The 24267-nt window shown below is 41.3% G+C and overlaps 1 protein-coding gene across 6 annotated transcripts in view; it reads left to right on the top strand.

Moving 5' to 3' along the window:
- Nucleotides 1-24267, top strand: part of LOC129475227 (neuroligin-4, X-linked) — a 342496-nt gene that overhangs the window by 40619 nt on the left and 277610 nt on the right. Inside the window, exon 1 of one of the 6 annotated variants that reach the window (XM_063634378.1) lies at nucleotides 2982-3000. The exons of the other annotated variants lie outside the window; for them this stretch is intronic. The gene's annotated coding sequence lies outside the window, so the exon portion shown is untranslated. Of the gene's footprint in view, nucleotides 1-2981; nucleotides 3001-24267 lie in introns of those variants that run through there. 6 annotated transcript variants of the gene reach the window in all.

Genomic DNA, 24267 nt, shown 5'->3' with positions numbered 1-24267 from the left:
TGATTATCTCTTTAATGATTGCCAGATAATTTTCCTATCCATGGCTTTGTCTTTATAGAGTAAAACGTCAGTATTTTTCCTTGATTCTAGAAGATTGTCAAGGTCATGTCCTTTATGGAACTTTGTTTCCAACAAAGTTGATTTTTAAACATCTCTCCATATTTCCTGCCATAAACAAATACTAGGTTTTGTTTTTCAAAGATAATTTGTAATTTATAAAGAAAGATTAATGCTGTCCCACCTCCCCCATTTGATCATTAACATACAAATTGGAAGAAAATCATACTTGGAAAAATGATTGATCAGCTGTTAGCTATTTTTATCTAGTATAGATTTATTTGTCTTATCAAAGGTAAAACGAATAAAGGTACACATCATTTTTCATCAGCATATACAGCTAAATAATTATTAATGATACATTATGTAAATCCCTTTGGCTCCTGAATTATTCAACTTTCTTCTTTTTTCCATTTTCTTTTTTTTCAACCTGGACGAGTCTTAATAAATAATCAAGGCCTGAAGTCTGAGAAATGTTTGTCTTCTCTCTCAGACCTACAGCCTTTGGAACAGGAACCCAATGCAGCTTCGGTTGTAATCATTTCAGTAGCTGCAGTGCAAAGAACATTCAGTTGAATATAATCAGACTGTCCTAGTTCCAAGGAGAAGCAGTAGTAACAGGTCTGGCATCAGGCTCAGAGCTATAGACGAGTCACAGCTTATAATATGATAGACTCACTTTATGAAACCCTAAGGGAACATTATATAAAGTGCACAATCATGAGAAGGAAATCAGAGCTTCTGAACCTAGGACTTTTTTAAAAATTGTTTTACCATATGCACTTAGGTTCAATCTACATTTGAAACCACTGGGCATTATCAGCTTGAAACCACTGGGCATTATCAGCATGTCTCTGCAAGAATCAGCTACTGCTTTTGCTTAATTGGTAGCTGCATTTTCTCTTAAGGGGGAATGCTTTGGAGTGTGTTTTCCTGATAATTTGGAGTGGTCTTTGCTGAATGGCGATCCTAGGTTGGAATTTCCTACATTGTACACCAAGAATCAGTTGGCTGGATGAAAAACAAGTGACAAAGGGTTTTTCCTTTCCCAGTATTCTCAAAATCCTCATTAAGAACTGAAGGCATCATGACTCTTCAGTGACATCAGTTGTCCTTGAGGAGGGGTGGAGGACTTCGTGGAGACACACATAGGCCTGATAATGAGGACATCTACGCTGTAATCCAGGTCTGCTGCTAATTAGTTGTTTGCAATTACTAGGTTTTTGGTATGTTTAAAGACTGCAGAGACAGGCATTCATTCCTTTTCACTATGAAGAATGTGTGAATGTAAATTAAGAACCACAGCTAGCTCAGAAGAACAAATAATTCGTGAAGCCTATTTAATACTTGAAAATTTCAATTTATGCCAGTTCATTCAATTTTTCTATATACAGTTGATTGAACACTTTCTGGTTTTGTAACCCCTATTAAGGAAAATTCTTTGCAATGGATTTTCATGATAGTCTTAGTGATCTTATGTTAGAATTTATTTTATTGCTAGGATGACTTAGTCCAATTCAAAACTGATGATCAAGAAAAATTCCTTTCATGGCATTCCTGAAAACATAATTTTTATTTTTAAGTCAAGGGATGAAGGGGTGAACTAGGAAATTGGAAAGTCAGTATTATATGGAACTAAATTTGTGAGTATGTTGAAGATTCTGATGATCAGGATAATTCTAGGGGCCTGTAAGTTTGAACATTGACATTGTTGGTACTAAGTTCTGAACACATATTACCCAAATGAATCTTTTATTAAACATTTTGTGATTTCAAAGGACATAGAGTAGTTATGCAAATCAATGTGGTGCAGCAACTACAGTATAACCTTCAGATGTTAGGGAATCAACGACTGAAAAAAAAAAGGAGAGTATTTGAATGTTATTACAAAGACACCTACGATTCTTGAAGGACATTTCAAAGGCAGACAATGGGGTAAATTGTGATTGAAATACAAGCTCAATCTCTATGATATGCTCCTTCCACTTAGAAAGTAGGATGAAAGCTCATCAATTGAAGAGTAATTGCTAAAAAAGATTTCTCCTCTATCTAGCTTTGGAGTATTTAGGAGCTAATCAGAGTATTTTGTCTTCTCGGAAATTAAAAGAGATGAACAGAGTTGTGCAGACATAGGGAAAATAAAGTTTAGTTTAATATTTAGCTTTTAAAATTAGTACTTGATGGACATTTTAAAAAGTGTACAATTATCAAAATCAAAACTTCAATATCTAATCCTTTTATGTAAACTATGGTGGATACATGGAAACACCAGGGACAGGTGCTGGTTCTTGTTAACTTTCCTTTCTCCGTCAGCCAAGAGTGCCTGTCCCATAGCAGTAAACTAATAAATATTTGCTAAATTAACAAGTGGGAAGGGCGTTGTAGGTTATCGATCAAACGAAAATAAATATATTTTGTTGTTTTTTCAAAAATTTCCCCGACTTAATTTTTTTTTTTTTTTTTGAGACGGAGTCCCGCTCTCTCGCCCAGGCTGGAGTGCAGTGGCGCGATCTCGGCTCACTGCAAGCTCCGCCTCCCGGGTTCACGCCATTCTCCTGTCTCAGCCTCCCCAGTAGCTGGGACTACAGGCGCCCGCCAGCACGCCCGGCTAATTTTTTTGTATTTTTGGTAGAGACGGGGTTTCACCGTGTTAGCCAGGATGGTCTCGATCTCCTGACCTCGTGATCCGCCCATCTCGGCCTCCCAAAGTGCTGGGATTACAGGCGTGAGCCACCGCGCCCGGCCCCCGACTTAATTTTTTAAAAATGTAACTTAATTTTTTAAAGCTCATCTGTGTTTCTTTGTTTTGCGTCGAGTCAAAGATTATTTTATGTCAATTACCTTTTCATGCTGAGGCAACAGTTTCCCAGTTTCCCCATTCTGCAAAACTAATTTCCTGATTCCTCTCTCACCAGGGACCACTCCCCTCCAAAATCCTACAAGGTGGGTCCATGACGTCTGCTAGAGAAACAGAGGGACATGTTGGAGCGATAGGATTCCCATGGGCACTGACGTACTGGCCTCTGGGGGTAGGAAGACTAATGCTTAGTACAAGAAAGAAGGAAAAGAAGGCCTTGGCGAGGACTGTTTTATCTCAGCATTTCTCAGAACCTCCTTCATTGGAGACTTCGCCAGGGACCTTCGCCCCACCTTCTTCTAATTGCACTTCCTGCCTGCGCGACTCCACGCGTGACGACACATCCGGTGATGCGCAGGGCATCGGGTGCGGAAATGTGTGCGTGCCTCCTGGCGTGTGCGTGCCTCCTGGCGTGTGCGTGCCTCCTGGCGTGTGCGTGCCTCCTGGCGTGTGCGTGTACGTGCGCATGCGTCCGCCTGCCGGTTTCACGCCATTCCCCGACCTCAGTCTCCGTGGTAGCTGGGACTACAGGCGCTCGCCGTCACGCCCGGCTTTTTTTTTTTTTCTTTTTTTTTGTATTTTTAGTAGAGACGGGGTTTCACCGTGTCAGCCAGGACGGTCTAGGAAATTTTTTAGCCACTCTGACTAAAGAAGGTGGAGTTGGCCGGGCGCGGTGGCTCATGCCTGTAATCCCAGCACTTTGGGAGGCCGAGGCGGGCGGAACACGAGGCCAGGAGATCGAGACCATCCTGGCTAACGCGGTGAAACCCCGTCTCTACTAAAAATACAAAAAAAATTAGCCGGGCGCGGTGGCAGGCGCCTGTGGCCCCAGCTACCCGGGAGGCTGAGGCAGGAGAATGGCGTGAACCCGGGAGGCGGAGCTTGCAGTGAGCCGAGATCGCGCCACTGCACTCCAGCCTGGGCGACAGAGCGAAACTCCGTCTAAAAAAAAAAAAAAAAGGTGGAATTAGAGTTGATATTTCCTTTAAATTTCTAGAGAAAACAGACTGTCATATATTTTTATAGAGACAAAATACTGATGGTGATATAGTTAGCTTAATTATGATTTTTCGAAGATTTAATTAGATGGTAAATTTACAGTAATTATTATGTTCGCTGCTTTTATTAAAAACCATCAATTCTGAATCCACAATGACACAAATGGTGAGTAAGGTTTATGTCTTGTATCTGTGTTCTTGCAGTGCTTAAATGTCAAGAGAAAAACAAAGACTTTTAACATGATTTTTAAGGAACGTTTTCATTCTATGGTGGTTTCTGATGTATGTATTTGTCCTTAGACTTCCTTTATCCTTTTCCTCTCATCTCTTTCTCAAACTCATAAGGTTTCCTTTGTACAGATAGTTTTTTGCCTGTTTTTTCTCCCTAGTTTATGCTGCTTTTCTGTCAGGAGGCAATATTTCAGAATGGGAAAAAAGGCCAAGCATATATAGTTAAATGAATCATTTTACACTATTTATAAGTTATTATACATAAGTTAATGTTTGATCTCTGGAGGTTAAAAATAAGCTCAAGTTTGAGCAAATGATGGTGCTGCACACATGCCCTACCTTATGGTGAGTCAACTGTGGCCTGTGGGTGGTAGCCAGTTTTTGTAAATAAAATGTATTGGAACCCAACCACACACTTAAATTTACATTTTCATATATGGTTCTTTTATACTACAGTGCCAGAGTGGAATGGTTGCCCCAGACACTGCATGACCTACAAAGCCTAAAATATTTATCCTGTGATCCTTTACCAAAAAACATTGGCAATGCATACTTTGGCAATTCATGGTGATCATCTTGGGCCTATGAGTTAATGCATCCATGCATACATTTTAAGTTAGAAATATGTAATACATTAGGATTAACAACAGAGCATATGCTTTTGTATTAGGAATTCTATGAATGCATGCACTACAACTCTTAAACACAGAGCAGGTTTAAAGCCTGGCATCTGGGGTGTATGGATGAATGGGGCCTGGGAACACCCTTGAATTTTACCTGTAAAATTTATGTGCACCAGGGAAAGATTCAGTGGCGTTCAACAACACAAGAAGCTGCAGCTGGCTCGCGTGGGTTTTCATTGGTGGCCTCTAGCCACTCAAGTGATGGATTCCAGTTGCTGGTTGATCTCTGTTAGGGCTAAGGTTCATTGTTGCACAGATTGATCTTGGAGAAACATCTTGACTGTTTTTTTCACACTCCAATCCATTTGTTTCATGATCTAGAAGAAGGGAACGCTTAAGTGCAAACAATTATTGTGATTTTTATTCCGCTTCACTAAACTTTTTAGTGAAGTGCATTTTGTACAGTTAAAACCAGGGGGTTCCTGGATTCTATTTTTTGTGGGAATTTTTGGGAGAGAAGTAATTCTGACAGTATGCTTCCTTGGAGTGGGTAATTAATATTAATGCGGAATGGAGTTTTGTCGTCATTCTCTGGCATGTTGTTCTCTGCCACACCTGGCATGCTGTGGACCTGTAGTAAATATTAACTAAATATATTTTAGACACAGATGATTAAGGATCTTTTGCTGAAAAACGTTCTCGTAATCTTTCATACTTCCCTTTCCACTGTGCCTGCTGAAAACATGAATTTCAATTGTGTTTCGAAGTCTTGGACAATTTAAGTATGACATGGGGTGATGGGGAAATAGCAGTTAGGACTAAAGGTAGAAGGTAACATGATCCATGTGAATTGTGGTCAGTGCAAAGGCCTGGAACAGCAGTCACTCTTTCCTGTCCATGAACCTTTGTGCTGTTCCTCTTTGTACACAGTTTAAAATATAAATAAGAAAATGTCATGCTGCCAAGTATGTATCACAGTGCAGGCCACGTAGAAGATGCTTTATATGTGTTGGATGCAGGCCAGTGTTCTCAACTCAGCAGTTTCGGAGGAAGTGAAACGAGCCCTGGCTGGAAACCAGTAGCCGTAAGGTCTAAGTCCTGGCTGAGCAGTCCAAATGGGTTCCCTAACCTCTTGCCCGTCCGCTCAGCTGAGAAGGGCAGGCGGTGCCCCTGGGCAATGCTGGTTTTGTCCAACTCTCAGAAGGCGCCATTCTTTGCCTACGCTCTCCTGTGTATTGGTCCAAAGCCCACCAACTTCCTGAGTGGAGTTCCTTCACATTCTGCAGAAAACATTCTGTGGTGCTTTAACACTGGATGGGAAGATGAAGTTATCTTGGGCTCTGGGCTATGTTAGTCATGTCTTGGTAAACGAAACATTCTGTTTTCACAGGGGATGAGTAGGTATCATTTTCCTTCTTGAGTTTTGCAAACCTGGGTGGAGAAGAAAATCAGTACAATGTCTTAGGAATTTTTTTTTAATAGGAGATAGCAACTTGGAAGCAATTGAGTGTTGAGTCTAAGAGATTTTTCCCCCCCCAGCATTTGTTCTGATCTCATATATATGCACAGAAAAATATAAATTATTTAGCATTGACTTATCTGTAATGAAGTCTTCTAAAAGGACTACTGTTTTAGCTGCTATATTTTCTTCTCAATTACTTGGAAAATTTAAACCTTCCTTGGGGAATGTTTAGTCTTTCACTTGTCCTTTTAATGGCAGTTGATTGGATTGTTCAAATTATGCTGTTCTGAGCAGAAGTTAACAAATAAAATCTGGCAAAGTAATAAGCAAATGGCACCAGGTAAATGAAAAGAACAGCTCACTATGTCCAGTGATATGTGTCTTCACTAATTTCTTACCTTTCAAAAGTTGAAGATTCATAATCAAGGTAAACTTTAAAATGGAAAATTTGCCAGCTACAGATTTTAAAGTTCATAAAAGGTGGTTTTTTGATAGCTTTTGTTGCTACTGTTTCCATTTAGCCTTTTATAATTAGTTAAAAATCTCAACTAATTTAATTCTTTTGATAAGATATCATAGGTTTCATTTTTCAATGTTTAAGCCAGATACTTGCTTAAAAATCAGTTAATTAACTGAGAGCGAATAATTGTCACTTATTATTTTATATTTGAAATATTAGGTTATAGTTTAAGCATTTTACTTAAAGTGTAACTAGAATACTGGGCACATTTTGCTAACACTCAGTGTTTTCAGATGTTTTTAAAATCATCACCATTTCTATGGTTAAGTCTTAGAACAACTCTCTGAAATGATGTGGCATCAACCATCTGAGAAAGTAATTAAAAGGGATAAAATAGTACCACATGAGTTGGGATTCCTTGACTATCCAGCCAGAAAATTACTGATTTTAGGAAACATTCTATTTAATTATCCTTCAAAGTGAGTGGACCTTTGACGTCATTTTCAACAGCAATGCCATCTTGTTTTTGTGTAGTTGAAGATCAGTTCCTTGATCTTATGTCTCAGGAAGAAATTGCAGTATTTCTTTTTTTTCTTTTTTTTTTTTTTGAGACGGAGTCTCGCTCTCTCGTCCAGGCTGGAGTGCAGTGGCGTGATCTTGGCTCAGTGCAAGCTCCACCTCCCGTGTTCATGCATATCTCCTGCCTCAGCCTCCCAAGTGGCTGGGAGTACAGGCGCCCACCACCATGCCTGGCTAATTTTTGTATTTTTAGTAGAGCCAGGGTTTCACCATGTTAGCCAGGATGGTCTCCATCTCCTGACCTCGTGATCCCCCTGCCTCAGCCTCCCAAAGTGCTGGGATTAGAGGCATGAGCCACCACCCCCGGCCAGTATTTATTTTTTTGGTGTTTAAAAGGTTAAACTGCTTTGGAAAGAAATTTCAAAATGATTTGGGTTTTCCGGGCTTAGAAAGCAAACTCCAGCTCTAATAGTATATGCTTATTTTCTGCAAATGTTTTCCAGTAGATGGTTATAGAGAATCGTTTCAATTGATTTCTTTCTGATGTCTTCTATATTTGGAAATGCAGTCGTTCACATCTAATGGACACTTTCTAGCAGTCCTATTTCATCCCTCCTGTATACTTCTTAACTAGGAGTCCAGAAGGAGCAGTCACATTTGTTTTTCCTTACTTTCCACTCCTTCTTCAGCATGTTCATGTTCTCAGCTGTAACACATAAGCACAAACTTAATGGTTTGAAGAACACTCATTAGTAAACATGGTTCTGGAGGCCACTTTCTGAAGTGGACCTGGTGGAGCTACAATCTAAGTGTCAGCAGGGCTCCTTCCTTCGGAAGGCTCCAAGGGAGAATCTATCTCCTTGTCTTTTTCCCCCACGGAGGCTACCCGCATTCCTTAGCTGTTGTGACAGGTCACATCTCCCTCTCTGACTCTGACCCTCCTGCCTCCCTCTTATAAGGGCCCTTGTAATGCCACTGGGCTCACCCAGCTAACCTAGGATCATCTCCTTATCTCATAATCCTTAACTTAATCACATCTGCAAAGTCCCTTTGCCGTGAAAGGTCACATATTCACAGACTCTGGGGATTAAGATGTGGACAGCTTTGGGGACAGTGCATTATTCAGCCTCAGGATGCTATGATCGTATGATTGATGCATCTCAGGGGTCATCTTAGTTGGCCTCTGCAACATCTTTCTGCCTCTTGACACCTTTCCTGGGATGCTTTCCTCAACATCTTTGACAACACTCTTGTTTTCCCTTTTTCTCCCTGATGGCTGCTTTTCTCTTTATTTTCCTTCTTCCCTTGTCTCTTTCCCTCCTCCTTGCTCCATCTCCCTTGGGAATCCCATTGTACATTGTGTACTCGATGGAAGATATGTTTGGAATATTATCACGTGTGTGACCAAAGACTGATGGCCAGTGAAATGGTCTTAGGTGATATGGCCCTAAGTTCCTTTTCTATCCCATTTCATGACATCTGTCTACATACCCTGTGTCTCAGGCATGTTGAAGGACACAGACCTCCGTGTCACTGTTATTGCTACCTTCCTCCCTTGCCTGACTTTTCTCCCTGCAGTGGAGGTCCTAATGATTCCACATTTACCTGAAAGTCATTTCTCAAGGGAGCCATCCATGACCTGCTCCCCCTCTATAATCATGTATCCAAAAGAGTACCCCCATTATAACCCTCTTTCCTCTCTTGTTAATGTAAATGTCTTACTTCTCTACCAGTAAAAATTCCCCTGAATACAGGAAATATCTTACGTTAGTGTAATCAGCACTCCATCTAATGCAGTGTCCCACTGCTATGGTTTGAATATCCCCTCCAAAACTTATGTTGAAACTTAATTCTCAGTGTGGCAGTATTAAGAGGTAGGCCTTTAAGAGGTGATTGGATCAAGGATTAATGGATTAATGTGTAAAAGGATTAACTGGTTACGAAGAAGAGAGACCTGAGGTAGCACTGAGCCCTTTGGCTATGTGATAAGATGGGCCACCTCAGGAATCAGCAGAGAGTCCCTATTAGCAAGAAGCTTCTCATCATATGCAGCCCCTTAACCTTGGACTTCTCAGCCCCCAGAACTTTAAGAAATAAATTCCTTTTGTTCATAAATTGCTCCGTTTCAGATGTTCTCTTATAAGCAGCGGGAAACAGGACTACTAAGACACACAGTCAAAAATTATTTATTAAATTAATAATATTACCATAAAATCATAGTAGTTAAATCTGTGTTTAGTTTCACTCCTTTTAGTCTATCACTTTTAAATCTATGTATTCATGTTAGTTCCATGGTATGAGCGTCTGTGTGCATAGGTGTAATTATAGTGTAATAGATTACTAAAGCAGTCATGAAACACTTGAGGGTTCTTTGTACCACTGCTCAAATTTATTTACATCCATACACACTTGTCACAATAGGTAGAGAGTTTCAGATGCCCTGAACTATCCTTATTCCCCACAGGCCTACCCTCATATTTCTGATAGCAGCTGATATACCAGGGAGACTGAAAATTAAGTTCCATCCTAAGCACAGAGACTTAAGAGTTGCTGTCACTTAGAGAGAGAGAGAAGCAAACTATTGGTGCCTCCGAGTGCAATATTGTTTTTCCCCAAAGAATGCTTTATCTTCGCTTTACTTAAAGAAAAAAGCAGGGCAGGGCGGTGGAAATGAACTGATAACCTTGTGTCTGTGGATATAACTCTGCTCCAGGGAAGATATTAAAGGGTAATGCTTTGAAAATAACATCAAGAAATGAAAGTTAACATAAAAAAAAAAAAGCTGTCAGTACTTTAGGCCTTCCAAAGTCCTGTGGAGAGTGGCTTAACTGGAGCGTATAGCAACTCTGAGACATTTTTTTTTAGTACAGTTCTGCCACTACTTTCTATGTTTATAAACAATGAACAGATGCATTCAGTGCTAGTTACCTAGAATCAACTCTCATACCCAGCATTACACTTGAACGTTGAATGTTGTACTAGTCCGTTCTTGCATTGCTTTAAGAAAATACCGGAGGCTGGGTAATTTATAAAGGAAAGAGGTTTAGTTGGTTCATGGTTCTGCAGGATGTACAGGAAGCATGGTGGCTTTTGCTTCTGGAGAGTCCTCAGGGAACTTACAATCTTGGCGGAAGGTAAAGGGGGAGTGAGCTTTCTCACATGGCCGGAGCAGGAGGAAGAGAGAGAGGGGCAAGGTGCTGCACACTTTTAAACAACCAGATTTCGTGAGAACTCACTCACTATATAGTACCAAGGGGGCTGATGCTAAACCATTCATGAGAACTCCGCCCCCATCATCCAGTCTCCTCCCACCAGGCCCCACCTCCATCACTGGGAATTACAGTTCGACATGAGATTTGGATAGGGACACATTTTCATCTTAATTTGTATTTTGGTATAGTTTCATAGGAAAGATTTAGGTTGGTGTTCTCTCGCGTGGAAATTCACTTAGAGCTTTTACTTGCTTGTTAACTTGTTTTAAAGCCTTTCCAATTGAACCAATTTATTAAGGGCATCTATTTAATTTTCTATGGTAAAACATGGTAAATGTACTAAAAACTAGAAGAGATCTTACTGCCTTGACATTAGTTTATTGCTTGCTTATTAGGTGCCCTGAAAAGATAACTTTAGCACCCACTGCTTGCTAACCATCCTTGTCTTCAGCATCATTAGAAGATACGAAGGAGTAAGGAATGTGCTTATGAAAAAACAGAAGCTATGGCATCCCACGTCATAGCCACATAAGTCTTGAATAGGCCGCCTGCTTCTCTGTCTTCTTTTTGCAAGTGGGTTGCACCCTAGCTTTCGTGGTGTCCTTGTAACTTTGGAGTTGCCTTCCGGTCTTGAGAGAAGACCACTCTCTCTCTCTCCAGCTGCTGGACCTAAGAGATTGGGCTGTAGGTGGCAAATGGTCGCTACTGAGAAAACTAAAGGCAGTGACAGCCATATAATATGGTGTGAACACCATACGGATCAAACTGGGACATCACAGTCAGCACACACTCATCCAATTCTCAGACCAAGGCACTCCAGAAGCACACCTTGAAATTCTGACATTTAGGTTTCTCTCCTCTTAGGAATTCCATCGAAATTATATAAGTAGCACTATTCTAAATTTTAACCTACTATCATTTTAAAAAATTGACTTACTCAAAGCCCCAACACTCATTGGAGCAGGTTGATATTGTAGAAAACTCTAGCCCTATGCAACTGGAGTGATGTTGATGCTAAGACAATATGACCCAAAGCCTTGTCCTTTCCTCTTGGCTATGTGAATATTTTCTAACTTTTGTGAACAAAATATGCCTCTTTTTCCTCATGATGGTGTTTCAAAATGAGTCGATGGGTGTTTTTCAGTTATTAGTGGATAGGAGCTCTCTTAGCTGAGTCCTTCAAAAGCTTGTGTTTGATGTAGCTTTGTAAATTATCTCAATGTATGCATACACACATACTCCCCTACCTAAAAAGATCAATAGATGCTTAGAATTCCTTCCTTCCTTGCTTGCTTGCTTCCTTCCTTGCTTGCTTCCTTCCTTCCTTCCCTCCCTCCTTCCTTCCTTCCTTTTTTTCAGGGTCTTGCTTTGTTGCTCAGGCTGGAGTGTAGTAGTACAATCATAGCTCACTGTGGCTTTGAGCTCCTGGGCTCAAGTAATCTTCCCATCTCACACCTCAGCCTCCCCTGGGACCACAGGCATGCACCACCACACCCAGCTGATTTAAAATTTGTTTTTTTAGAGACACGGTCTTCCTATGTTGTTCAGGCTGGTCTCGAACTCCCGGACTCTAGTGATCCTCCTGTCTTGTGCTCCTTGGATTACAGGCATAAGCCACCACGCCCAGCCACGTAGTACTTCTATATTTTACTTTTAGCATAAGTCCGTGAAAGAACTATATTTCTCATGCTTTGTTCAACTGTGCACATCATGATGTTCAAGGATTTGCACGATGGCTATGATGGTGGCTGTCACTGCACTACAATACTTTTTTTGAAAATAAATGAAATATTCATTGTTCACTAGAATAGTCATACAGGCATTTGTTTCTTTAGAATTTGGAAACAAGTTTTTATATTCATGGTCGTGTTTCATTCTGCCAGCAGTTTAGGCAGATTCATCCTGTCCCGCTTTCCAGTGGTAGAAACGGGTGTGAAGAAGTGAAGTAGTTGTTGGAAAATCACTGTGGTTTGCTTCCCAGGGGTTGCCTTGTCCACTGATTACAAAAGTATCGTAACACATGGCACCTTCCCACAAGGAGTTTAGAGTTTGAAAATTCAATGTATTAATGTACATAGGGGACCCACTTCCACTCAAAGCAAACATTGAGTCAGGTATCAGAGCTCAGTGGGTGAACACGATGGCATTTAATTATCCTAAATTACTTTATATAATCAATATGTACTAACTGCCTTTGTTATGATGCTACCCATCGTTTTTGGAGTCACAAGCTTTCAACCTTCGTCTAACTAAAAGATGGATATCTGCATTTTATATTAGGTGGTCTGGAAGCCATAGTAGTATTAGAGAGCACATAGGGAATGTTTTAGTCCATTTGGGCTGCTATAAGGAAATACCATAGACCGTGTAGCTTATAAACAACAGACATTTATTGCTCAGTTCTGGAGGTTGGGAGTCCAAGATCAAGGTATGGCAGATTCAGTGTCTGGTGAGCACTCACATCCTGGTTTGTAGTCGGTGTCTTCTCCCTATATCCTCACGTGGTAGAAGGGGTGAGGGAGCTGAGTTCCCTTTTATGAGGGCACTAATCCCATTCATGAGGCTCCAACCTCATGACCTCATCGCCTCCCAAGGACCTCACCTCCTGATACCATCATCTTGGGGGTCACAATTTCAACATAGGAATTTGGAGGGACACAAACATTCAGATCATAGCAGGGAGAGAGATGAGCCTTTCCCAACTCCATGAAGCCATCTGGATTTTTTCAGTCTCAGTCCTATTTCCATTTTTCAGTGTTGAGTTTTGAACTTTATTGATGTCTCTTGGTATTTACAAAACTTTGTAGAGCTTTCATCATCAATATTAAACCTTTCACATTCAAAGGACATGATTATTTTGTGTGAGTAGTGTGTTGTTATTTGACAAATGAGTACAATTATAAATAAATCTTGACCATCTTGACAGAGGAAATAAATGCACGTGTCAAGATATACTATAATGCTTTTGTAATCAAAACAATGATGGGGCCAGGTGCAGTGGCTCACGCCTGTAATCCCAGCACTTTGGGATTATACCTGCTGAGGCGGGTGGATCACTTGAGGTCAGGAGTTCGAGACCACCCTGGCCAACATGATGAAACCCCATCTCTACTAAAAGGACAAAAATCAGCCAGGCATGGTGGTGCACGCCTGTAATTCCAGCTACTCGGGAGGCTGAAGCAGGAGAATCGCTTGAGCCCAGGAGGCAGAGGTTGCAATGAGTCAAGATGGTGTCACTGCACTCTAGCCTGGGCAACAGAGCGAGACTCTGTCTCAAAAACAAAACAATCAAACAAAAAGCAATGATGGATAGAACAGGGTATTATTTAAATGAAAACTGTAAGGGGAGTTGTATGCTCTCAAATATCATTATGCACAGTCTAATATTTTCCCTTTTACTTTGTCACTCTACCTGCTAATTTGCTTCCTTAATTCAGAGTTATGTCTTTGGTTATTAGTTATAACATAGGCTGACAATTATGTAGCGTTTCTTCTGTGCTAGGACCTGTTCCAAGTGCTTTTTATATTAGCTCATTGGTCTCAACCACTCTACCTGATAGTTACCATTAGTATTAGTTTCCTATCTGTGCTGCAGTAACAAGTTACTGCAGACTTAGTGGCTGCGTACAGCTCTAGAGGTCAGAAGTCCAAAATGAGCCTTAGGAGGCTAAAATCAAGGTATCATCAGGACACCATTCTTTTTGGAGGCTCTAGGAGAGGACAGATTTCCCTGCCTTTTCCAGATTCTAGAGACTTCTTACTTTCCTTGGCTCATAAGTTCCTTTCTGCACCTTCAATGCCAGTAGATTGAGTCCTTCTCGTTCTATCATCTTTCTGGTTCTTCCTCTTTTCTTTTTCCCTTTTCTACTTATAAGGATCCTTGTGATTCTGTGGACCCACTGGATAACCTGGAATCATCTCCACATTTCGAGGTCTGCTGACTGGGAACCTTAATTCTACCTGCCTCCTTCATTTGAATCTCTTTTCCATGTAAGGTCACACAAAGTCACAAGTTCTTGTATTAACACTTGGTCAACACATGGTCATCCCATTATTCTACAGATCACACAGTTGTTATCTTCATTTTACAGCCAAGAAAGACAAACAGTGAGAGTTAAATCACTTACTCAGGGTTGTTGGGCTGCTAAATGGTAGAGCCAGTTAAAATTAGGAGTGTACACAGGGAAGCTAGGCAGTGTTGTGGTCAAGGGCCTTGTCCCCTAAAGGTTCAATGAAAAATCATGGAGACAAAGTGATTTTTACTGTCCACTCAACTGGATTGCACAGAGGGAGAGAGAGAACAGGAGCCTGGCTGGCTGGTGAGAAATTCTTACCCTTTAGCCAGCAGTGTGGGTTCCTGGGTTCTCTGCACTGTGGCTTCCAAAAGAGCAGAGAGTCTTTGTTGACCCCACTTGCTGTGTCATAACTGTAGGGGCCAAGGCTCTTTACCCCCTAAAATTTTACTGAAAAATCACTGACTAGGCAGACTGATTAACAGGAGAAATGACATTACAAATGTATTTAATGCAGATACACAGGAGCCTTCGGAATGAAGATCTACCCTCCAAATGAGGTCCAGAAGCTTATACACCATCCTGAGGTTACAGAAAGAGTGGGGGCTTGGATCCCGGTAAAACAGGTGATGGGAGGGGAAGGTGAGGAATTCTGTTGAGGAGATTATTAGAACAGAGATTAACTTGTAAATAGTTCTCTTTGAAAATTAAATGATCCTTGGAAACACCCTTGGAAAACTGTCTGCTCAGGTGTGGTTTTATCTTGTTTTTTTTTTCTGTAATAAATAATGATATAACTTGAAGGGGTTGAAAAACAACTGTAGGTTGTCAAATGTATCCCATATCCTAGCCCTCACTTCTGGTTCCATCTTACTTTTCTATGTAAGTTTTCACTTCTAGTTCTATTTCTTACTTAGAAATTGTGTTAATCACTGGTATAAGTAGCATCTTTGCCAGATAAAAAGGAAAAACAAAAACAAATGCTTTATGACGATATGTGGGAGAAAAGAATGTAATAGTACTTGAGAAATATTGGAACTGGTTATATGCTAGATGGTGTTGGGTAGTGTTTAATAAAATGATTATATTTCATAGCATTTTCTCTACTCTGAGGCAGAAATAATAATTTTATACTATACTCATCCTTTCTTCTAACCATATTATTTTTTAAAATTCAAGTTAGAATTTGAGTGATTGTATTGCTGCTGTGCTGTTTTTCTCAGAGGAAAAATCATAGCAAATTATTTCAAAGATAGATGGAGAACATGGTGTTTCTCTATATCCAGGTTGGATTCAATGTTGTATTAGCCAAGGGAAACCTTCCTCTTCACCTTCTGGAGGGTCATGGAAAATCATGTCACAAAAGGCAGATTAATAGGAGAAAGCAATAGGTATTTATTAAGTCGTAGATTTGTGTGACACAGGAGCCTTCAGAATGAGGACACAAAGATACAGGGGAGACTGTCCAATTTTTTTTTTTAATTTCAACTTATTTTAGATTCAGGAGGTACATGTGTAGGTTTGCTAGATGGGAATATTGCGTGATGCTGAGGTACAGGGTACAATTGATCCCAATCGGTGGTAAGCATAGTGACCGCCAGCTAGTTTTTCAGTCCTCACCCTACTCACTTCCCATTCTAGTAGTCCCCTGTGCCTATTGCTCCCATCTTTATTTCCATGTTTTCTCAAGCTCCCACTTATAAGTGAGAACATCCAGTATTTGGTTTTCTGTTTCTATGTTGACTCACTTAGGATAATGGCCTCCAGCAGTATCCATGTTTCTGCAAGGGACCGGATTTTGTTCTTTTTCATGGTTGCATAGTATTCCACAGTGCATATGTAGAGACCACATTTTCTTTATTTATTCCACCCACCACTGATGGGCATCTAGGTTGATTCCATGTCTGTCTTTGCTATTGTGAATAGTACTGCAGTGAACATACAAATGCGTGTCTTTTTTGTAGAATGATTTATTTTCCTTTGAGTATATACCCAGTAATGGGATTGCTGGGTCAAATGGTAGTTTTGTTTCATTTAAGTCCTTTAAGTCCAAACTACTTTCCACAGTGGCTGAACTAATTTACAATCTCACCAAGAATGTATAAGTATTCCTTTTTCTCTGCAAACTCACTGACATCTGTTATTTATTTATTTTTTTTGACTATTTAATGATGGCTGTTCTGACTGGTGTGAGATGGTTTCTCATTGTGGTTTTGATTTACATTTCCCTAATCATCAATGAAGTGGAGCATTTTTCAGATGTTTATTGATTGCTTATATGCCCTCTTTTGAGAAGTGTGTGTTCATGTTCTAGGCACAGTTTTTTGTTTTGTTTTGTTTTTTTGTTTTGTTTTGTTTTGTTTGAGACAGTCTAGTTCTGTTGCCCAGGCTGGAGTGCAGTGGCACGATCTCGGCTCACTGCAACCTCTACCTCCTGGGTTCAAAAAATTATCCTGCCTCAGCCTCCTAAGTAGGTGGGATTACAGGTGCCCACCACCACGCCTGGCTTATTATTTTGTATTTTTTTAGTAGAGACAGGGTTTCACCATGTTGGCCAGGCTAGTTTTGAGCTCCTGACCTCAAGTGATCTGCCCGCCTCGGCCTCCTAAAGTGCTAGGATTACAGGCATGAGCGACCACTCCCAGCCCTTGGCACAGTTTTTAATGGGGTTATTTGGAAACTCAGTTTTTATGCTAAGGTTCAACTAACTGTGGACAGCCCAGTAGAAATAGGGTTGGACAAAAAGGGCCTGATCTAAAGCTAATGGACTGAGTGGGGAAACCCAGCCAGGCCTGTCTGCCTAGATTCTTCTTGGCCTCTCTGAGCAGCATTCCTTCTGGGTGTGAGGTAGGACCCTCTCGGGAATGGGGGTCTTAGGACCTACAGTCAAAAAGGCAGGTCAGAGGATTTATTTATGGCCAGTGTTTACAGAAAGGCAGGGGAAAGTTGAGGTCATCTTTTTTTGGTTTCATGGGTGATTTGTGGGGAAGGGGTCTGGTTTGTATGACCTGCCTTAGGGAGGAGGGATTCCAGTTCCTATGGCCAGCCTCCGGAGAGAATGGAATTGAGAGACAACAGGTCAGGGGAGGGTCAGAGAGAAACCTTTTGCCTCTGAGGCTGCTGAAGCCTTCATTTTGTGGTATCATTCTCTGAGCCCCAGCAACACACATTTTTTTAACTTCATGCAAAACTCCTAGGTCAGTTGAGCCTAGAATACAGGTTTCTATGCTGTGTGGCTAAAGTACGGTCCTTCCCTCCTCTCCACAGGTAGCAGATGAAATTTATTTTGGAGGAAGTTAACTCAGAAAAGAAGGACCCAGAGATGTCAGAGAGGGGAGTGGGGGCGAGAGCCCAGACTCCGTATCTGTCCTGAGAAAGTTAGGACATAAGGACCCAGAGACATCAGAGAGTGGAGTAGGGGTGAGGGCCCAGGCTCTGTGTCTGTAAGGGAATTGTCTACACTGTGCATACTCAAAGCCATCAGCTTTCTTGTCCTTCCTTCCAAGTTGAAAGTCGCTGGACTCCTTCAAGTCCATCCTGGAGGATCCCTTTCTTGGTAAACTGAACTGGCAGAGAAAAGCATTCTATAACTGGCATTTGGAGGCCATTTGGGCCTATTACTTATTTACTGTACAATATGTTCACCTGCTGAGGAAGGACCCCTGGGTATCTACACAGACCTGATTCTTAAGTGAGAAAAGACAGTCTTACATCCTAGATATTTTCGAGAAGCTTTCAATAAGAAATTCTTTTTAAAAATTGAAAAAAGAATCATCTGGAGGTAGCACACACAACATCAACCAAGAAAACAGAGACAAAATTTCTAATCTGTAACTTGTAGGAGATATGATGAAATAGTGTCTCATAAAAAAACATGGGAATTCTATTAAAATGTGACATATTAGGCAAATTAAATAATCAGATTGGAGAACGATTATGAGGATATCTCCAATGGACAAAACTTTAATGAGAGAGATAGCAAAATGGAAAGGAACGAATATGGAGACTCTAGGAATCTGACATTCAAAGAGTATTTTCAGGAAGGACAACATAGAATACAAGTAAGCAAAAGTGACTTATGAATAGTTTTTAAAATAATCCCAGCATTGAGGGATCTACACTTCCAGGCTTATGAAACAACACTCAGGGCTCACCACAGTGAATGAATTGAAACTCCAAACTCCAAAAGCACATTGCGAGATTTCAGAAGAACAAATTTATAGGAAAGATCCTAAGAGCTTGGAGGCTGTATTAGGCCGTTCTTGCATTGGTATAAAGAAATACCCGAGACTGGGTAATTTACAAAGAAAAGATGTTTAATTGGCTCATGGTTCTGCAGGCTGTACAGGAAGCATGGCGGCTCCTGGGGAGGCCTCAGGAACATGTCAATCATGGCAGCAGGTGAAGGGGAAGCAGGCACATCTTACATGGCTGGAGCACGAGGAAGAGAGAGAGAGGACGTGCTACACCCTTTCAAACCACCAGGTCTCTTGAGAACTCACTCACTATACAGTACCAAGGGGGGTGTACAGTACCATTCAAGAGAACTCTGCTCCCCATGATGCCATCACCTCCCACCAGGCCCCATCTCCAACACTGGGGATTACAATTCAATATGAGATTTGGGCAGGGACACAGATCCAAATCATATCAGAGGCAAAGAAAAAACTTATTAAGAATCAAGAATTTGTAATGTCATAGAATGCTTCATGTCTTCACTGAACGTTAAAAGATAGAAACTTTCACAAATCTAAGAAAAAACAATTTACTACGTAGAACTCTTGGAGCAAACTGTCCATGGGCAGGCAGGGTCAAGGCATTTACGCCGATGTAGCATTTCAGGAAATTTACCTTTTGTGCACCCTTTCTTGGAAAGCTGTGCGATTATGTGTTCCTTCAAACAGCGGAATAAATGACAAATAGAAAGTGGGGAATCCAAGAAACAGTGGCCTTCACAGAAGACAGCTGAAAGAATGCAGGTCTCAGATTAATGCCCAGAGCAGGCTGGGACAACTGGAATCCTAGAGTGAGACTTCAGGAGAAAGTACATAAAAGAAAAGGAAATGAGCCATTTGACCACGTAGAAATAGTACTTGAGATGGGCTTTAGTTCCCTTGGAACATTCAGAAAAATTGAACAATAGACACACAGAAAAGCATGAAATGAAAATGTGAAGGAGTTGTTGTCTCCAGATAAAACAGGAGGCGATTCAATGAAGGAGATTTAATTAGGGTAGAATGCTTCATTCAGGAGTGATTATTAATTGCACAGTTACAATAAAGTTAAAGAGACAAGGCCGGGTGTAGTGGCTCATGCCTGTAATCCCAGCACTCTGGGAGGCCAAGATAGGCAGATCTCTTGAGTCCAGCAGTTCGAGACCAGCCGGGGCAATGTGGCGAAATCCCACCTCTACAAAAAATTAAAAAATTATCTGGGCATGGTGGTGTGTGGCTGTAGTCCCAGTTACTGCAGAGGCTGAGGTGGGAAGATTGCTGGAGCCTGTAAGGTTGGGGCTGCAGTGAGTTGTGATTGTACCATTGCACTCCAGCCTGGGCGACAGAGCAAGACCCTGTCGCAAAAAAAAAAAAAAAAGGCAGAAGGGGCAAATAGATTGGTGGTTGCCCACTGATAATTTATAGGTAATATCTAAAAATAATATATCAAGAAAAAATAGCATAAACTATTACTTAGAAATGTCATAGAGCATATATTTGGAGAGGAGAAGCTAAGAAATCTGAAAGCATTTGCTTTCTAAAGCAAGTGTGGTCATGGGATGTTGTATGTTGGGCAAGAAAGTGCTGTTTGTTGTGCAAATAACACTTGTAAGTAGTTTGACCTTTAAAACTTCATGCATGACTTTCTTTACTGAAACAAAATTTTTTCAAAAGAAAAATGATAAGGCCAAGATTGAATGGTATGTGAATGTGAATATGACAGCTAAAAGCATGATTTCTCAAATGTACCTGTCCATTGGAATCACCTGGAGAATGTAATAGGTATCAATGCCTGTGCTGTGGTCCTCCAGAGATTCTGACTTGCTTGTTCTGCAATGCAGACTGGGCAGTGAGATTTTTCAGTTCTCCTTAGGGATTCTAAGATGCAGCAGAGTTTAGGAAGCATGGATCTAGGTAGCTCAGATTCTTACTTGAATTTAAAAATCTCTAGCTGGGTGCAGTGACTCATGCCTGCAATCCCAGCACTTTGTGCTGGGCTGAGGTGGGAGGATTGCTTGAGCCCAAGAGTTCCAGACCAGCCTGGGCAACATAGCATGCCTGTGTTCCCAGCTATTCAGGAGACTGAGGTGGGAGGATGGCTTGAGCCTTGGAGGTCAAGGCTGCAGTGAGCTGAGATTATACCACTGCACTCAAGCCTGGGCAACAGAGTGAGACCCTGTTTCAAAAAAAAAAAAAAAGTCTTGTCCAGTGTTCTCTTCACCAAGATACAGTGGTTTCAGTAATAAACTACTACTAATATGATGATTTAGATTGAGCCAACTTCATCACTCAGTCATTTCTTTGTTATCTGGTATGTTCTTTATAGAAAGGGTTTAATTGCTTGAAAATGACCTAATGCTTCTCCCAAGCTTCCCATTTTTTTTTCCCTTTCTTAACCTAAGTCACAGAATGTTCTCCTGTGTGGAATGCTTTGTCTATCCTACGGGAAGCCAATTTTGCATGGCTCATGGCACCATTCTGGCTTAATTGTTCCAATTCCTCCTGTTTCTCCGACCACACATGAGGTTGAATTAAATATAATTTTCTCAGTTTGCATTTCCCAGGCAGTCATCCTAAGTGGCTTCTTGGAGGAGCTCTGTGCATTCCACTGGTCTAATTCTGTGATGCCCTTTAACTTGAGGGCCAAGGACATAATTACCAGCTCTAGAAATTCGTTCCGTGGTCAAGGATGCTTGTGCAGAGGCCAAATTTTCTTTCATTATAATCTGGCCTTTACCAAGCTTCAAAGTGAAGGGGATTGAGTTCCTACTAAAGAGTATTGGCACCTAGGAAGTGAATGCTTTCTCTATCTTTTGCAGCTAGTGGGTTCTACATTTCTTCAATGTACCTTCTGCCTGGTAAATATCAGATTATTTGTTGATCATCCTCAGGGTGTAGTTCTTTGTGTTGTTAAATGAGAACTCAGTGGCTTACAAAACATTGGCTTTCGAGGAGTCATTTTTATCCTAGATGATAACTCAAATCCATGCAGTGCTGATATTTACAGCTGGGAGGTGACATGATCTTATCCTTCAGTCTGTTGCTCAAATTATTGATTTCAGTAGGACTTACTGGCTCCCTTCTGTCTTGGGGATACCTTTGATCTATCTTGCCTTGGGGGACCCTCCCTCTGACCTGGAATAGCAGCCTATTTCCACAAGGAGAGGGACCCTCTGAGAGAGGACAGTCTTCATACCGCCTCTTCCGATTTTCCTTTATATTTTATGGGTTTTGGCTTTATAACTTTACTCTTAGAATGTCCTTAAAGCTAATGATTTTTTAATGTTCTCTAGTGTATTACTAAAAGCTCTTCATCACTTGAAAGACTGGGGCAGGAAGATTGCTTGAGCCCAAAAGGTCGAGGCTGCAGTGAGTTGTGATCCTGCCACTATATTCCAGCCTGGGGGACAGAGCAAGACCCTGTCTCAAAAAAATAAAAAGGACAGGTGCAGTGGCTCACGCCTATAATCCCAGCACTTTGGGAGGCTGAAGCAGGAGGATTGCTTGAGGCCAGAGTTCTAGACCAGCCTGCAACATAGAGAGACCCATCTCTTCAAAAAATAAAAAAAAATAGCTGGACATGATGGCACACCCCTGTAGTCCCAGCTTCTTGTGGGGCTGAGACCAGCAGAAGGACTTCTAGAGCCTAGGAATTCCAGGATGCAGTGAGCAATATGTATGTGTTAATACATAGTGAAACCAGTTATTGGAGAATTAGTATATGTCCTCCCACAAATTCAGTATGTTTTCCTAATTATCCAATTAATTCAAAGGGCATAAACATAATAGATGCAAATTATTTTACGTTTTTTGTTTAAAAACCTTTTTGACTGAATCAGTCTATGACGCTTTAGTATTTGAAGTTGCGGACAGAACTTAGTCTTAAGATAGCACTCGCTTTGTTGATAGATTTCCATGGAGGGAATTTTTGCCAGATGATAATTTAGCTTGAAGATGTTATAGATGTGGACAGTCACACCCTCTAAGTTACACAGTCTGGGGTGGGCCAATTGAAAAGAACATGCAGGAACACAGGCTTGTTAAGGGATAATTAAACGTGAGGGAAATAGAACAGTCAGGGCAGAGGATTTAATAGGGTTTAATTGGGTTAGGAAGAATAGGCTGGAGTGAAAGAATAGCTCTTAATAGGAGGTCTAGAAATAGCCAAGGAAAGCATTAATTGCAGAAAATCTGTGACGTCTGATTACCGTAGTGAAAGAAAGATCCACCTTTAAAAATCCTATCTATACAGAAAGAAGTGATAGGGAGAAGGAAATCTTCCCATGGATGTATTTAAGAAAAACAGTGGGGAGGTTTGAGATTTCAAAGGGCCATGGTTCAGGTTATAATTCAAAAGAGAGGCAAATGATAGTCCTACTCTTCTTGCGTTTCAGGAAGGGGGAGGATTTTGCCACTTGCTGTGAAATAATTTTGGAGCTTCTATAACCTTGATGCTTTCATCCTATTTTTTCTTGGACTTGGGATGTGGGGAGTGGATAAGATGGGGATAGAGAAGAAGCAGGATTTGAAATGCCTCTTTTGATTCTGTTCATTCCTGGAATTCTTCTCCATGGGCCTTAAAGAGTAGAGACTCCTTCCCGGTGCATGACATCCAGTGGCCAATTAATGAAACTTTATTTCCTCAGATAAGTTCCCTTGCTCCATTAATTTGTGGGATTTCAGATGAAAACTTACTTGGACTGTGGTTTTCTATGTGTTTGTGAATGGAAGGACATGTTTGTCTTTGACCTTCCTTTAGTTTCACGTCTTAGTCTTGATATTTAAGTAGCTTTGGTTCGGACAGAGAAGGACCATGCGTGCATTGCTGGGACTGCTCTCTAGCTTGGAGGTTCCCTGGTCTTGGGAAAGATCTCCCTGCCCTATGCAAGTGGCATAGATGTTTAATTTTCTAGATGAGAGAAGCGCTAGAGTTTTTTTATTCATTACTTGTGTGCACAGCTATGGCTTCTAGGGAAGCTCAGCTGAGGTGGTCTCAGGTTCCACCAAAGGTCACCGGGGAGAGAGGACTAGGAAGACAGGAAGACGTGTCTCACTTGGGAGGGTATGGCAAGAGCTAGGTAAGACCTCCTGGTGGAGATATTTGCCATTTATTCTTTCTTTTTTTTTTTTGAGACAGTTTCACTCTGTCACCCGGGCTGAAGTGTACTGGTGCGATCATGGCTCACGCCAACCTCCCCGTCTCGAGCTCAAACCATCCTCCCACCTCAGCCTCTTGAGTAGCTAGGGCTACAGGCATGCAACACCATGTCCAGCTAATTTTTTTTTTTTTGAGATGGAGTCTCGCTCTGTCACCCAGGCTGGAGGGCAGTGGCGCGATCTCGGCTCACTGCAAGCTCCGCCTCCTGGGTTCACGCCATTCTCCTGCCTCAGCCTCTCCGAGTAGCTGGGACTACAGGTGCCTGCCACCATGCCCGGCTAATTTTTTGTATTTTTAGTAGAGATGGGGTTTCACCGTGGTCTCGATCTCCTGACCTCGTGATCCGCCCGCCTCAGCCTCCCAAAGTGCTGGGATTACAAGCGTGAGCCACCGCGCCCGGCCTGCTAATTTTTAAATTATTTTTAGAAACAAGGTTTTGCCATGTTGCCCAGACTGGTTTCGA

This window comes from Symphalangus syndactylus, chromosome X (genome assembly GCF_028878055.3).
Source record: "Symphalangus syndactylus isolate Jambi chromosome X, NHGRI_mSymSyn1-v2.1_pri, whole genome shotgun sequence".
NCBI classification, from domain to species: Eukaryota; Metazoa; Chordata; class Mammalia; order Primates; family Hylobatidae; genus Symphalangus; species Symphalangus syndactylus.
This window is presented reverse-complemented; position numbering and strand designations above follow the sequence as displayed.